Genomic DNA, 17,049 nt, shown 5'->3' with positions numbered 1-17,049 from the left:
AGAATTAAATCTTTGTTATCTCTATGTATGATTCACCTTTCTTTTTTTAATCTCTTCATTTTACGACGGGACCTTTACAATGAGGATTATTATTATCTCCTAGTTCCTTCTCCCCAAAGCTTCTCCCTGCTACCACCTCTGGTACAAAAATGGTACAGATCTGAAACACCAAGAGGAAGTCAGCTAAACTGTCATTTGGAGATTATCAGGGAGTTAAAATGCTACAAATGGGCCACTACTGTAGAATGAACACAGGCTTCAGAGTTAGTCCAAACCGAGTCTGAATCGTGGTTCTGCCCATTGTTGGTTGTGAGAACTTGGGCAGTTTCTTGAAGCTTCATGGGTCCCCTTTTCATGATCTCTCAAGTGGGTAGGATAATGCCTGTCTTTTGGAGTTCTTGGAAGAATTAATGAGATAATGTATGTAAAGCCCCTACACAAGATAACACCAAAGGTTCACAGTAATAAGCAGCTCATTCTTGTAATCAATGAATATTTATTAGGGCACCTACTACATGCTAAGCTGTGTTCTAGATGCTGTTAAAACAGCTGTGAAAAAAAGATAAAGACTGATGTTGTTGTTTTATAATATCAACAATAATTTCCAATTTCCATCAGTATAATTTCTCAATATGCCAACAAGATAACGTGACAGTTACCACATGCCTCGCCTAAAATTGGTACAGAACCTCTGAAGCTAGATGTTCTCCTGAGGAGGTCATTTTAGTCCTGCTTCTTTATTTTACCTGTGAGAAGACTTAGCTCCAGGAAATAAAATTGCACTGAGGCCTGGGGACATGAAGATGAGGAAGACGAAGTGCTGTCCTCAGCTACCTGACAACATTAGCAAAGGATAGAGACACATAGAAAGGGCCAACTACTTAACAATGTAATATCAGACTTTCACTGGAGGCAGCCATTGGTCACGATTAAACATGAAAACACACATCAAGTTCTCAGCCCAGAGGTGGTGTAAGTGGCAGTCATAGTAGGGGTGACTGCAAAGCCAAAAGAAGAACATGTAACGGGACAACGGATAACACTGGTAACGATCGCTTGAACTGGGACCCAAGCCTATTACAATTATCATCTACCTTGGTTGGAAATGTCCCAGCAAAGGTGGGTCTCTGCAACTGGCTGTGAAATGGAAAACATGAAATCCTAGACACCGTTGGAAGCTACCTTGGGATAGCCATGGAACCCTGCTGTAGGATGACATAACCCTCAGAAGTCAGAGCAGCAAGACCTAATGACACCAAATGATTGGTGACAATCAGTGAATTGCTGGATCTAGCCTCAACTGAAACAGGTATGCTTTTGCAGTTTTCAGTTATGAGGACTAAGAAAATCTCTACTGTTGAATACAATTTGAGTCAGGCTTTTGGGTACACTTCACCGAAAATATCCTAATTGATACAGCACAGCCAAGGAGTTAACTTTTAGTATTTGTGCTCTGTGGTTATCCGACACTCATCCCCTTTCTGAAGCTTTAATTTCCTTATGAGGAATTATCCCACCAATACTGCTGTTGGCACTTTTGATAAATCCAGGTATCTGTCTTCGGTGGGCTGGATCCCAGTATTTCCTTGGCCAGAAAAAGGGCACATCACTTAAACCCAGACAATAAGACACTCTCTCCTGGGACTCTGAATCTTGAAAGAGTGTTGCAAAGGTAAAAGGAAGGCTTACAGAGCATTCATTATAGTAGTAGCTATGTACTACCTAGTCAATTTTAGATATAAGCTTTCTGTTTCTTACTCTCCAGAAACCCTTCAGTTCTTGCTCATCTCAAACTCAACCTTCAAGTCCCTCATCAATCTTGAGTCCCCCCCAAGCCCTTCCAATTAATTCCCTATTGCTTCAATCACCTGGAATTGGTTTCTGTTACTTGCATTCAAAAACCCTACTTAGACAAAGCTTTCTAATTGTGTGGCCTTGATCAATCCTCTGAAATACCCTTTGAAGCAAACATTACCATCTCACTTCCACCAGTGAGGAAACTGAAAATCAAATGGATTAAGTAACCTTCCATGGATGAGTTAAGATTTAAACTCATAGCTTTTATTCCAGAGATGCATGCATCTTCCATTACACCTCTGCCAAGATATGAAAAGAGACGTGTCCAGCAGTGGGAGGCAGGGGAGGAACAGCACTAGACCTCCCTTCCAGCTGCATGAATCTCTAATACTGAACTATTTTTCTCAGTATTTTTGAGAAAGAGTCTCATGCCATCTAAAATCCTCAGATTCTATATTAAGGGCTTTTAGCATGCCATTCATCTTGTGGAAATGGAGAAAGCTGTAGTAGACAAACAGGAGAAAGGTCATGCAAAGATTCAAATTTGGTGATAAAGTCTCTGAGGATGAAGGAGTAAACATCAGAGACCCAATCATATTCATTCACAGAAAACAAACAACCAACCTCTGGTTAGCAGACATACTCAGAAATGGAGTGGGATGGTGGGGATGCAGAGTTTAGTGTATTTGGACCTTGTGGTCAACTGTCAAGGACAGTTGCTTTTTATTTCAATGCTTAATGATTTTTTTCTTCAAGTTTTTTTTTCTTTCTTTACTTTGCAGAACTATAGTTGAATGTTTCTACTGAATTCTGTAGTACCACACCCGCATCACCACAGACAGTAATTCTTATTTTATATTATTGTGGATCTATTCACTCAGTCATTTATTCATCCATTGTGCATCTGCTATAGGATATACCTTGGAGCTGTGGAACTGACATAACAGGTATGTTATGGTCCTTACACTCACCAAGTTTATGGTAAAAATGGAATATATACAAGTAAAGAGCAATCACAATATAGCAGGACACATTAAGACAAGGGAAGTAGAAGACTCATGAGAACACAAAGGAACAGCGCCTAACCCAGGATTTAGGGAGAACATGGACTTGAAGATTAAGAGTGTTCAATGCAGGGGCACTTGGGTGGCTCAGTCGGTTGGGCATCGGACTTCGGCCCAGGTAATGATCTCATGGTTCATGGGTTTGAACCCCATGTCAGGCTCTGTGCTGACAGCTCAGAGCCTGGAGCCTGCTTCGGATTCTGTGTCCCCCCCTCCCTCTCTGTCCCTCCCCCACTCATTCTCTGTCTCTCAAAAGTGAATAAAGATTAAAACAAAAAAAATTTTAAAAAGAGTTTTCAATGCAAAAGGAACAGCATGTGCAGAGATACAAACTCAAAAGAAAACATGGAATTTTTGAAGAACTCAATTCAAATTGTTTGAAGTGCTGAATGCAAGGAGACAAATGGTGAGAGATGAGTCCTGAAAAATAAGCAGGAGGAAGATTATGAAGGACCTTGTAAACCACTAGGGAGCTTGCATTTTATCCTAAAAAGATTTGAACGATATAGGCGAAAATGATGATGATGGTGATGAGAACAGTAGGCTGTAGTGGCAGCCATTTGTCATTAAAGGACAACTCGGCGGTGGTGGATGTGACTGCAGCAGTACAGTGGGCATTTCCTGAGCACCTCCAATGAGCCAGACTCTGATACACAATTTCTTAGTTAATACTCACAATCCCACAAGAGTAAGTGTATAACTTTACCCTGGCTGCCATGAAGAGTAGAGGAAGACAAACTTGGAAGAAGGAAAACCAATTAGGAGGCAGCCATAGAGTTCAAGATCATAGTGGTTTGGATTGGACTCAGTAGAGTAATGGTGGTGTGAATGGAAGGCTTTTCAGGAGTATTTATATCTAAGTATTTACGTGTAAGATTCAGGATCCTAGAGTACCCTGTGGTTATTATTATGAATATTAATTCCTACCATCTGTGATGTGATCTAGAAAACTCAGGTGAGGGCGGCATCTGTTTCAAACCCAAATCACATACTTTGCATGTCCTTGTTGGTCAAATCATTATAAGGATTATTACCAATTGTTCATTTCTTATGGCAGTCAAAATCAGAAATAAAAAGTGATCTGTCTTTTCAGAGCTCTAGTTTTTGGGATCACAATCACTGCCCATTTCACCATCAACACAGTGAACAGAAAGAATTAGAAGAGTCCATAGAGACCCACAGGCTAGGATGGAATTGACCTAAATCCTTCTTCTTTAAGAATTCCAGGAAATATGAAGCCTCCAGAGCATTGCTATGAAGATGGATATTAAATTTACCAAGGTAATCACTATACTTAATGGGCACTGTGGAATAGGTGCAATCATAAACTGACTGTAATCTTTCTCCTATGCCTAGTTAAGTTTACTCTGAACCCTTCACCCCCATCCTGAACAGCAGGCAGGCAGGCACCATGGCTTCCCTGTCCCTTCAAGTCAAGAACAATTTCACGTTAGCAATTAAAACAGCTTATCCAGTGTAATCATCAAAGCTCAAAACTTCAGCTTGCTTGGGATTCTCTGTCCCTGTCTCTCTGCACCTGCCCCCCACCCTTGCAAAATGAATAAATAAACTACAGCTGAGGTCAAAGAGGTTGCTGCCTGTGTTCTCCTCTAGGATTTTGATGGCTTCCTATCTCATATTTAGGTCTTTCATACATTTTGAATTTATTTTTGTTTATGGCGTAAGAAAGTGGTCCAGTTAGCTTCATTCTCCTGCATATTGTTGTCCAGTTTTCCCAGCACTATTTGTTAAACAGACTGTCTTTTTTCCATTGGATATTCTTTCTTACTTTGTTGAATGAAGATGAGTTAACCACATAGCTATGGGGCCATTTCTGGGTCTTCTAATCTGTTCCATTAATCTATGTCTCTGTTTTTGTGCCAGTACCCTACTGACTTTATGACTACACCTTGTTATATAGCTTAAAATCCAGAATTGTGATGCTTCCAATTTTGCTTTTCTTTTTCAGAAGTGCTTTGGCTATTTGGGGCCTTTTCTGGTTCCATACAAATTTTAGGATTGTTGTTCTAGCCCTGCGAAGAATGCTGATAGTATTTCGATAGGGATTGTATTAAATGTGTAGATTGTTTTGGGTAGTATAGACATTTTAACAATGTTTGCTCTCCAATATATGAGCATGGAATGCTCTTCCATTTATTTCTGTCCTCTTCAATGTCTTCCTGAAGTCCTCTACAGTTTTCAGAGTATAGATCTTTTACCTCTTTAGTTAGGTTTATTCCTAGGTATCTTACTGTTGTTGGCGTAGTTGTAAATAGGATTGATTCCTTGACTTCTTTTTCTCCTGCTTCATTTCTGGTGGATAGAAATGCAACAGATTTCTGTACATTGACTTTATATCCTGCGACTTTGTGGAATTCATGTATTAGTTCTAACAACTTTTTTGGTGGAGTCTCTCAGATTTTCCACAGAGTATCATGTCATCTGCAAATAGTGAAAGTTTGACTTCTTCCTTGCTAATTTGCTACTGCAACTTCATTAAGATAACAAGCTCTACACAGGGAATGAAGCAATCAACAAAACCAGAAGCCAGTCTTCAGAATGGGAGAAGATATTCATAAACGATATATCCAATAAAGGGTTAGTATAAATCTATAAATAACTTATCAAACTCAATACCCAAAAAACAAACAACCCAGTTAAGAAATGGGCAGAAGACATGAATACACACTTTTCCAAAGAAGATATCCACATGACTAACAGACACACGAATAGATGCTCAACATCACTCCTCATCAGGGAAATACAAATCAAAACCACAATGAGCTACGACTTCACACCAATCAGAGTGACTAAAATTAACAACACAAGAAACAACAGGTGTTGGTGAGAATGCAGAGAAGAAGAAACTCTCTTGCACTGCTGATGAGAATGCAAACTGGTGCACCAAGTCTGGAGAATAGTATGGAGGTTCCTCAAAAAACTAAAAATAGAACTACTCTACAATCTAGCAATTGTGCTGTTCAGTATTTACCCAAAGATACAAAACTCCAGATTGAAATGGGAACATGTATCACAATGTTTACAACAGCATTATCAACAATAGCCAAACTATGGAGAGAGCCCAAATGTTCACTGACTGATGAAAGGATAAAGAAGATGTGGTATATATACAATGGAGTATTACTCAGCCATCAAAATGAATAAAATCTTTGTCATTTGACATGGATGGAGATAGAATGTATTATGCTGAGCAAAATAAGTCAACCAGAGAAATACCAATATAACTTCACTAATATGTGGAATTTAAGAAACAAAACAGATGAGCACATGGGAAGAGGTAGGGGAAGAGAAGACAGGGGAAACAAACCATGAGAGACTCTTAACAATAGAGAACATACTGAGGATTGATGGAGGCACGTAGGTGAGAGATGGGCCAGATGGGTGATCGGTACTAAGGAGGGCACTTGTTTTTATAAGCACTGGGTGCTGTATGCAAGTGATCAATCACTGAATTCTACTCCTGAAACCAACACTGCACTGTATGTTAAAAACTAACTCAAATTTAGGGGCGCCTGGGTGGCTCAGTCGGTTAAGCAGCTGACTTCGGCTCAGGTCATGATCTCACGGTCCGTGAGTTCGAGCCCCGCATCGGGCTCTGTGCTGACAGCTCAGAGTCTGGAGGCTGTTTCAGATTCTGTGTCTCCCTCTCTCTGACCCTCCCCTGTTCATGCTCTGTCTCTCCCTGTCTCAAAAATAAAAATAAAAACATTTAAAAAAATTTAAAAAAAAAAAAACTAACTCAAATTTAAATTAAAAAAAAAAAAAAAAAGATGGCCATGAGTTCCAGGGTTACATCACATTACATTAGGGTACATGACAAAAGGAACTTTACAAATGTAATTAACATTAGGAACATTGAGATGGGAGGAGTATCATGCATTTTCTGGGTGAACCCAATATAATTACATGAGATGTTAAAAATATGACCATCTCAGGCTGGGAGAAGAGGAAGACAGAAGAGGAAGAGAGATGTGACAGAAAGGCAAGTCACAGAGAAGGACTAAAGGCACCACTGCTGGTTTAAAGGTGAAGGGGAGCAAAAGGAATACAGATGTCCTTACTGAGAGATACCTTCAGCCAACAAAGAAATGGAGACTTCAGACTGGCAGATACAAGGAACTGAATTCTGCTAAAAACCTGCATGAATTTAAAAGCAGATTCTCCCCTAGAGCCACCACAAAGGAAGACACTTAGATTTTAGCCTTGTGAGACCTGGAGCAGAGAACCAGAGCCCCAGCTGTAACCCAGACTTCCAAACTACAGAATTGCGTATGATACATTTGTGTTTACAACAAACAAACAAACTTCTTAAAAATCTCAGAAATTCATTCAGTGTAAAATGTCTCCCCTCTCTGTGCCCCCAGCTCCGTGCTTGGAGCCTGCAGTAGAGGCTGGGGCATGGCCCACCTCTGTCCTTATGCCTTCTACTCCTCCCCACACAGTGTGTTTCTAGAAATGGTTTCTGAGCTCTCTAGGCGTGGGCTCAGAGGGAAAGAGCGGGAGAGGGAAGGGCACAGTAGTCAAGCTTTCTGAGGGTCCCTGAAGCCCCTCTCCTTGGGTGTAAGGTGAAGGGAAGCAACACCCCAGCCTTACCCAGTATGAGGGGGGCAGCGCACAGCACTGACAGCTCTCGCCAAGCCTCCTGTATGGGCCAGAGGTGAATGGACGGTCACCAGTGCTAGTAAAACCCCTTTCACAATCTCATTGGCATGCCCTGTATCGACAGCCTTGAACTTCATTTTAGGTTGGCATTTTACTGGGAAACTAATTGTGTTTTTCTCACCCTGTAGGGCCTCTGCCCAAACTGAGGCAACAGGAGGAGATGCATACAAGATCTGTTATTTTAAGAAAGACTGGGGCCAATTACTGGGAATTCTGAGTATAACTGTATTCTTTCTGATCCTGCACCCCTGAGTGGTAACCCGAGTAACACACATTCTATATGAATGACCCAAAAGGTGAGCCAGATACTGGCTTCGTTGCCAGATTTACAGCCATAAACCAGGACTTCCCCCCAACACACACACACACACACACACACACACACACACACACACACACACACATTTCCTAAATGTTTCTGTCCCACTTTCTATGCCCTGACTCTTGATTCTTTCATTTGTTTTGCATTTGTTGACTGATCTTGAATTCCCTGACTTACTCTTTTAATATACATCAAGCAATTCAGCTCACACTCACCTTTTTCTGGAAAGAAATAATACAATAATTTATCTATGCTCTGGGCCCACTTTCCCCAAATTACAATAAGAGGTTACTTATATAATGTGATGTGGGATACCCTGTGAAAGTAGGCCCTTCACCCAGTACGTAAAAGTCTCATATTAAAGATTTAATTTATAAATCTGTCTTAATCATCATCCTGTTTTAAGAATATTTCTAAAGTTAGGTAATCCTGATGTGTATTTAGCTAGTGATACATTTAGGCCCAAGCCTGGGGGAACAACATTTGCCCTTTCTAGGCTATAGTTTCATTTTCACAATTGTATACATAGACTTAAAAATACTTCAGTCATTGATTTAGTTCCAGAATTTTTGTTAAACAATAAATGATTTTTAGTCTAGGTATATTCCAAATCATGGAACACACTTACATTTTTAAATATGTATTATTTATCTGAAATTCAATTTTTGCTGGTGATCCTGTATTTTAAATGCTAAATCTGGAAACCCTATTCCCTGGAGCCTCCAGTCTCACTGCCTATTAGCAGTCCCCAGATTAAATAAGCACCTTCTAAAATACATTGACAAGTTTTTAAATGGTGTAGTAATATGCCAATGATCGATCATTTCTCCGTCCTGCATCTAAGTGATTACTGACATCTTCATTCTGGTTTTCAAAAGAAAGGAAGGAAGTTTGACTCCAGGTTAGCCAATATGGGAAAACAGTACCCAAACACATAGTTTTTAATGTAATCTCATCTCAAGGGTTCCCAGAAAGCCTCTGGAAATAAATGGGGTCATTGACAAAATCTTTGGCTGCAAGTAACAAAAAATATAGACCCAAACTGAAGGAAATGCTGGAAAGCCTATAACTGGAAGCCCAGAAACACAATGGTGCCATAAAATCCCAGATTCTCTCTACCACTCTTTTCTGCTCTCTTCAATGTCAATTTCCTCCAAGAGCCGCTTTCCCTCATGGCAGCAACATGGCTGCTGGTGACTGCTGGGGCTACATATATCCCTGTCTACATAAAGCAGGAGAGGAAGAAAAGCCTCTCTCTCTCTCATTTTGGGCCAGCTCAGAACATCCCTCCACCCTTGGATTAATAACTGCCATGATGGGAATGCCATGTGCTTATCAGCTTAGAAATCAGGGATCCTCCTGGAGCTAGGAATGGAATGGAGACACAGACAAAACGGGTTCTTTAATTTATAATTCAAACAGGCCGTTGATTTGAAGGAGAAGCTGCCCTTAGTATGTCCATAAGATTGTAAACCCACTCTGGCTGGTTTATAAATCCTAGTGGAGCAAAAACCAGATGAATTAAGTCTGCCTTTGGAAAAATATACTAATGTCCAGATTAGAAAGATAAGTAAACATTTCAAGAATTTAGTGTAAATAAATTTTCCTTTTTCTCTGGGATTTAGAAACATAGACATGTCTGAAGACATTTCTGAGTCTTTCATTTATGAATAATATTAATAATGACACATTAAATTTGAACACATCCTAGAAATACTTCTAAATTAATCCCATTTGAGTCTCACAATAACGTAGATACGGGACAGGTATTCCTAAACCCATTTTCTTGACAAGGAAACTGACTCCCAGCCTGATTTAAGGATCTGTCCAATGTCAGATTCGGTTACACTGCAAGAGTGCAGTTCTTTTTGTCACAACTTGTTACTAGATGCAATGGAGACTGATGCATTTTTTTAAACTGATACAAGGACTCTGGCCTGTATATAACTTCGGGCTTCAGCATAAAAATGGAGAATGAGGACACTGGGGGAGAGAGGTACTTTTAGAAATGCTGCTACATTAGAATTAGAAATTATTGCATTACATTCTCAGCAACCTTAACATGACATGATATTATGGACAAGGATCAAGTCGGTATCCATGTAAAGGAATCCTACCCAAAGTTTTTATAGCTCAGCCTCTTGTTGTCATCCACAAACACTGTATCAGTTAGAAATATTTTCATTACACATACAGATACATGCAGAGACAGGTACACACAAATCACAAAGTAAACTCTGAACGGGTTTAAGCAAAAAAAGGAAATGCACTGGCTTACAAAACTTAAAAGTCTTGGATATCTCAACTTCAGGGGCTCAAAGAAAGTCACCAGTACCTGACATCTATCTATCCATCTCCCAGCTCCATTCTACACATTGGCTTCGTTCTTAGGCTCTATGAGGTGATGTGGTAGCCACCATATTTCCCAGAACGAAACCTCTATCAAATCCAACACAAAGGGGAGTAGCCTTCTCTACCAACGTTCCCAGAAATGCTTCCTCGTGTCCCCTTGGCTCTGACAGGGCAACATGCCCATCTCTAAAAGCAGTCACTATGAAGAGAATACCGATCTCTGTTCAGCCAAGCTGGAGTTAAACGCCTACCCATGGGACCAGAGTGGCAATCAACTCCATCCAAAGCAAACAGATTAATAGTGAAGAAGTGGTTACCTAGATGAGAAACAGAGTCCTGTTTAAGAAGAAGACTGATAGAATGAGGGAGACATAAATTAATGTATCTACTACATTCATGAGTAAGAACAAGAACTTATTCACTATCATGATACTATCTACCATACATACATAAGTAGTGTCTTTTTCTAGGTCTTTGAGAAACTGCATTATCCATCTTGATTTCTCCCTGTTGGGCATCATTTGCACAGGCAATCTGGCCCAGGGAAAAGACGGCACAAACTCTGAAATCTGAGGTCATATTTATATTCAAAGAAACAGACTAATATGTATTGCCATTCTTTGTCCAACAGCTTAGGAATAATGAACTGACTGGAGGAGACAATAAGAAGAAAGGATGAAGTCTCCATGCTTCTTAAAGGTTATTAGTATGAAGCAGAGAAAAGCCCTGGTTTATGCTGAGGGTCAGAAGCATTTGACTCCGAAGCTGAAATGATCTGACCGACAGGCATAAAATTTGATTGTGAGGAGTTTGTAGAAGAACTCAAGCAGAAAGAAAAATCAAAAGTAGTAAAACTCAAGCAAAAAAAAAAAAAAAAAAAACGTACAGAGCTGATCATTACTTAAGAGGTTGCTCTGAGAAGCAGCTTGGTCTTCTTAGCAGAACTAACCAGTTCCGCAGTAAAAGACATGGTCACAGTATCACAGGCACCCATGGAGTCCAGAACTTTGCAAACTGTAGTCACTGTGAAGATGTTTCAAGTGCTCTCACTTGATCCTGCAAAATTTCAGTCCATTTTCCAAATGGCTATATATTTTATCCTACTGGGCAAATTGCTTTCTGTCTCTCCCTCCCCTTCACCCTTACTTTCTGCCACAATATAAGGAAAAGGAAGAATGAATCCCTACCCTCTAAGGTTTCAGGGTCTGGACTAGAAATTGAACCAAGGGGAAGAAAATGAAATTCTCAAATGGACATGGTTTAAAATAATATAAAAAGAATCAAATGACAGAGACTATATCCAACAAAAGATATACAAGACTTCTATACAGAACACTACCAAATATTATTATAAGAAATTTAATAAGATCTAAATAAATCTAGGTATATTTGGCTCATGGATTGCGTGGCCCAATATTCTAAATCTGGCAGTTCTCCAAATCGACCTGTATATCTAATGCAATCTATATGAAAATCTAAACACAAATTTCAGCAGCTTTATTTTTAGGAAATTTATAATCTAGTTTTTAAACTGATGTATAAAACAAAGGGCCAAGAACAGCCCAGATAGTGACAAAAAAGGAAGAACAACGTTGGAAAATTTATACTACCCAATGTTAAAAGTTACAATACTAAGACATTACAAGCCTATAGTAATTAATAGTATGGTATCGAGGTGACCATACAAAAATAGAATAATGAGACAGAATATAGAAACACACCCTGTGTCCACAATCCTTGGTATGAAGTAGAGAAAATGTAGTCTTTTCAGAAAATTGTGTTAGGGGCACCTGGGTGGCTCAGTCAGCTAAGTGTCCGACTTCAGCTAACGTCATGAACCCACAGTTTGTGAGTTCGAGCCCCGCGTCAGTTCTGCACTGACAGTACAGAGCCTGTAGCCTGCTTCTGAGTCTACGTCTCTCTCTCTCTCTCTCTCTCTCTCTCTGCTCCTTCCCTGCTTGTGCTCTCTCTCTCTCAAAAATAAAATAAAATAAACATTTTTTAACAATGACATTAGATCAATTGGGTATCCATAAAGAGAAAAAGTGAAGCTAGAATCATAACTCATACCATACACAAAAGTAAACTACAAATAAACTATAGGTATAAAAATTAAAATACTAAATGTTAGGGGCACCTGGGTGGCTCAGTCAGTTAAGTATCCGGCTCAGTTTCAGCTCAGGTCATGATCTCACAGTTGGTGAGATCGAGTCCTGCATCAGGCTCTATACTGACAGCATGGAGCTTGCTTGGGATTCTCTCTCTCCCTCTCTCCCTGTCCCTCCCCACTCACACTCACTCACACACTCTCTCTCTCAAAATAAATCAATAAACTTTAAAATAGTAGCAACAATAATACATCTTGTGAAATAAAACAAAGAACAATATTTTCTGGCTCAGCCGCTTGAGCGTCCAACTTAGGCTCAGGTCATGATCTCACAGTTTGTGGGTTCGAGCCCTGCATCGGGCCCTGTGCTGAAGCTTGGAGCCTGGGGCCTGCTACTGATTCTGTGTCTTCCTCTCTCTCTCTGCCCCTCCCCTGCTCATGCTCTCTCACTCTCAAAAATAAACATTAAATTTTTTTAAAAAAATCTTTACAAAAAAAGGACACTATTTTCACAACCTTGAATTAAACAGAATCTCTTAAACAAGACAAAAATGTTCTGTAAAAATAAGGAAAAAATTGATACAGTGAATGCCATTTAAACTAAGAAATTTTGTTCATCAAGAAACACCATTAAGACAGTGAAAAGGTAAGCCTCAGAGTAGGAAGAAATATTTCAAATATATATATTCTACAAAGATTTCATATCCAGAATACATAAGAACATTTGCAAGAAAGAGGTAGGTAACTCAATTCAAAAAATAGGCAAAATAATTGAATGGCTCTTCACAAAAAACAATATGCAAATGGCCAGTATACAAATGAAGAAATGTTCAACATCATTATTCATCAAAAAATGCAAATTAAAACCATCATGTGGCTAAAATGAAAAACGCTGAAAATGCCAAGTATTGGTGAGAGGTAAGCATGTAACATATACAGAATTCTCTCTCATATACTGCTAGGGGATGATACATTGATACAATCACAGGGGAGGGGAGGGGAGGGGAGGGGAGGGGAGGGGAGACCAGACCAGACCACTTGGCTGTATCTACTAAATCTGAACAAATACATGCCCTCTGATCTAGCAATTCTATCTCCAAGTGAATACCCAACAAAAATGAATACATATATTCATCAAAATACGTGGACAAAAACAATCACAAGAACATGATTTATAATTGCCAAAACTAGAAAATCCCCAAACACTGATCAACAGTAGAATTCATACAACGGAAAACTCTATTATGATGTTGATTTGTTAAGACAGCTATTACATTTGTATGGATAGTGATGACAGAGAGGGAGCATAAGGGAGGATTCTTGGATGCTAGTGAGAGTTAGACTCTGGATGTGGGTGCTCTTACACTTGAATGTTCACTTGGTGAAAATTCACCGGGCTATTCATTCATTATTTATGTACTTTTACCCTATATAATATTTCATTAAGAAGTTTTCAAAACTGGGGATAAAAGAGGTAAAGAATGAAAGGGAGTCATACTTGCAGATGCTCAGAAAATAAATGAACTGAAACAAGTCCAATGTTCGTCACTATTTTTGGACATGATTTCATGTGATACGCCAAGTAGAGAGCAGCCCCATCCTGAGGCAGTTCCAACATCAGTACCAAACTACGATAATGCCTGCAGATGCAAAATTCCACCATTGTCTCTGAAGGTTTGAGGAGACCCAAGAAAATGTTTTCCCCAATCTGGTGACCATAACCAATATGTTAGTTTTGGTATGGCATGGACCATCTACACATATATCCTCAATGACCTCATCCAGTCTCATAGTTTCAGATGACATCTAAATGCCAAAATACATAAACCCAACTCAGAACTCCTTACTGAGCTTCAGACCTACATACATTGAATCCTACAGAACTGCCATTTTTTATAGGTCAAAATTGGGTGATTTCATGTAGCTCAACTTCTAAATCAACTAACCAATTTATATTTATCATAAGCATCTCTAATATAACTTATCCAAAACCAAATCTTTCCCTCTTGCACCTTCCCATCTCAATACATGGCAATCCCACCCTTCCTTTGCTCTGGCCAAAAACCTTGGTGTCATTATTGACTCCTCCACATCTCTAAGACCACATACCCAATCCATCAAAAAAAAATCAACCCTGTCAGGCCTATCTACAAAAGAGATCCAGAATCAGATGACTTCTCACCACCTTTACCTCTTGCATTTGGTCTAAATCACCATCATGGACTGAATGGCTTTTTGCAATAATTCTCTATATGTCCTCCTCCTCTCTCATCCCCCAATTTAGTTCATCTCAGCAGCCAGAGTCATCCTTGAAAATATTAAGTCTCTGTAAACAGAGGAAAGACAGCCACAGGCTAGAAAATGCTTCTATGGAGGGTGTGTGTGTGTGTGTGTGTGTGTGTGTGTGTGTGTGTATCTGAAAAGATTAGTATTCGAGTTCCTAAAACAGGTAAAATTTAAAATAGATACATGTAGGGAATCCTATGCTTGGTATAATTTTTAAATGGAAGGCATTGGCTCAGGATAGGGAATTCTTAGAGTAATTCTTAGGTAAAAGGTTGACTTAGGAGCAATTCTTAGATAAAAGGCCATAAGCTTAACTAGAAGTCAATACGTGATCTGGCTTACAAAAGAGAAGCAGATACAAATTTCAGTCACAGTAAGAGAAGAACACTGGTAAATTCTGTATACTATTCAGATTATACCCAGAGTATTGAAGCTTTTACAATTAGCAAATATTCACAACTTTTTAACTAAAACAAAAAAAGGAAAATGTACATGGGCCAGAAATCTGTGTGATAAGGTGTCAAGTCTGCTCAAATACTTATTATCCAACTTTCAAAATAAATATTAAGTCAGATTATGTCATTCTTCTGCTTTAAATCCTCCAGGGACTTCCCATCCTAGAGTAAAAGCCAAAGTCCTACAACTTCCCACAAAGCTATACACCACTGGGTAACCCCATCACGTCTTCGACTCAGACTCCTCCTTCTCCTCCTCTTATTCACCACACCCCAGACACTCTGGCCATCCTGTGTTCCTCCAACCTGCCAAGCAAACTCTCACCACAAGGCTCGGTACTTGCTGTTGCTTCTTCCTGGAAATACTGCCAGATATCCACCCTACTTACTCCCTCCTCTCCATCAGTCCTCTGCCTTTCATCAACAACTTGCCTAATCACCCTATTGAAAATCCAAAGTATCCCCTTAACAGGCAACTCCTTATCCACTTCCCTACTCTATTTTTCTTCATAGCCATTATCAACATCTAACATATGATGTATTTGGCTTCTCTACTGTTTTATTATACACAAATTAAAACCCAAGTTTCACAAGGACATGGATTGATTTTTTTTTGTTTATTTTCTGCCATATTTCCAGTATCTGGTGCACTGCCTGGCACACAGTAGACATGAAATAAAGATTTGGTAAATGAATGAATAATGAAAGAAGGAAGGAATTCATCAGAAACCAGGCTCCTCCCAGTTTACCACTCCATTATCCTTAGGAGATGACCCTTGTCCTCATGGTCCAAGACAGCTGCTCAATCTTAGACATCACATCCACATTCTAAGCAGCAGGACTAAGGAAGGAGGAAGAAAAGCATGCCCCATTTATTTTAAGGAGCCTTCCCAGAAATCCCACTCATTATTTCTGTTTAAATCCCCTCATCTATAATGTAAGCCATGGTTTCCCAGCCTCAACATTGTTGGCATTTGGGCCACATAATTCTTTGCTATGGGAAGCTGTCCTGTACACTGTAGAATGTTTAGCAGCATTTCTGCTAGCCTTCTACCAAATGCCAGTAGAACACACCAGTCACCCTCTTCCTCAGTTGTGACAACTAAAATGTCTCCACACATTGTTAGAGTTCCTGCGGGAGGAGGCTTTCCCTGGTGGAAAGCCACTGACTTAAGCTGAGAGGTGGTAAATACCAGAATGTAAATATCAGATGGTAAAGTCAGGATTCTGTGTTTTGAGACAGAACAGGAGACTGAATGCTTGGAAAGTAGCTAAGCAGTCTCTGTTGAGGGAAAAAAAAAAATACTCCCTCTCTTGAAAGGCAAGCACTGTTGCCAGTTTTCGGAGAAAATGTCAGAGATGTTCAGTACACTAAAAAATATTATTTTATGTACTTAAAGTGTGCCTCTATCATACTAATCTAGGCCTTGTTTTTTTCACTTAACAAGACCATTTTTTCTGGGTTGTAATAACCCCTTTCTACCTATAGATGAATATTTTCTTTTATTTCTAAGAAGTGTTCTTAAGTTACGTCTTTAAATGTTAGTTCAGTTTTCTTATTTAAGTTACCCTCAGCATTAACACCAATTATGGGTATGACTTCCTGTGTCAGTCTTCTACATCTGTTATTTTTGCTTTATTCTTTTAAAAAATGTTCATGTTAAGGGTGCCTGGGTGGCTCAGTCAGTTAAGCAGCTGACTTCAGCTCAGGTCATGATCTTGTGGTTCATGGGTTCATGGGTTTGAGTGCTACTTCGGCCTCTGTGCTGACAGCTCAGAGCCTGGAGCCTGCTTTGGATTCTTTGTCCGTCTCTCTCTCTCTCTCTCTGTCCCTCTCTCAAAATAAATAAATAATTTTTTTAAAAAATCATAATAAATATAAAAAGAAAAAATGTTCATGTTAATTTACATCTCACCTTCCTGTACCTTATTTTCACCAGTGTCTATCCTTTTTAGGATATTATTCATTCCTGTGTTAAACTT

Source organism: Panthera tigris, chromosome D1 (assembly GCF_018350195.1).
Source record: "Panthera tigris isolate Pti1 chromosome D1, P.tigris_Pti1_mat1.1, whole genome shotgun sequence".
Classification (NCBI taxonomy): domain Eukaryota; kingdom Metazoa; phylum Chordata; class Mammalia; order Carnivora; family Felidae; genus Panthera; species Panthera tigris.
This window is presented reverse-complemented; position numbering follows the sequence as displayed.